The sequence below is a fragment of the Quercus suber genome, unplaced genomic scaffold (assembly GCF_002906115.3).
Source record: "Quercus suber isolate HL8 unplaced genomic scaffold, Cork oak 2.0 scaffold_147, whole genome shotgun sequence".
Lineage (NCBI taxonomy): Eukaryota > Viridiplantae > Streptophyta > Magnoliopsida > Fagales > Fagaceae > Quercus > Quercus suber.
The window spans coordinates 602,072-602,904 of record NW_027069608.1 but is presented as its reverse complement, the minus strand read 5'-3'; positions in this window follow the sequence as shown (position 1 = coordinate 602,904).

Genomic DNA, 833 nt, shown 5'->3' with positions numbered 1-833 from the left:
AAAAAAAAAAACACAGAATGAAGAGGAAACAGAAAAAGAAAAGCTACAAATCAGATTCTTTTTTGAAGCCAATATAATCAAGAAGTTCAAGAACAGGAAATACATAGCAAATTAACAACCTTATTTTGTTTGCATTCCTTTATATTAAAAACTCAATAAGCTATTCTTAATACACAATCTAAAACCAGCAAATTAAGCCGAAGACACAGTAAGTTGTACAGAGAAAGATATTCTTCAGATAGAGACAGAGGGGAAAGCTAACCTGTTGGAAATGACCGATCCAGAAACCAGGCTTCTTGGAAAGAGTGAGTAAATGAGAGCTCTAAACTCAGCACAGGGAAAGAGAGAGAGAGAGTTAATACTATAAATATCACACTATGGAAAGTCAAAGAAAACTCAGAGAGAGAGAGAGGGATAAACTAGTTTGTACGCATGTGTTTAATAACTTGGTTGCAGAGTTTGAGCTTAGCTTGAGCCCTGAGGTAACCCCGCCTATAATACAAAAAGCAATTCTTTTTTTAACTTTGAAAAAGAGGTTTCTTTTCTTTCTTTTCTTTTTTTGTATGGGAAACGATACGTTGCTTTTGTTTAATGCTTTGTATTGTAGGGACTTTTTTTTTCCAAGATTATTTTATGCGTAACTTGCTTGGGATCATGTGAGAAAGTTTTATTTTTTTAAATAAGATGATGGTAGGACCTCATAGTCATATTTATGTGACTCGTACACATCATTGGAATCAATGTGAATAGGGTGTGGAAAGTTTGAACTTTGAAGGGAGGCCCATCTCTTTGTTCATTCAATTATTGGTATTAGATTATTTGAAATGCTGTGT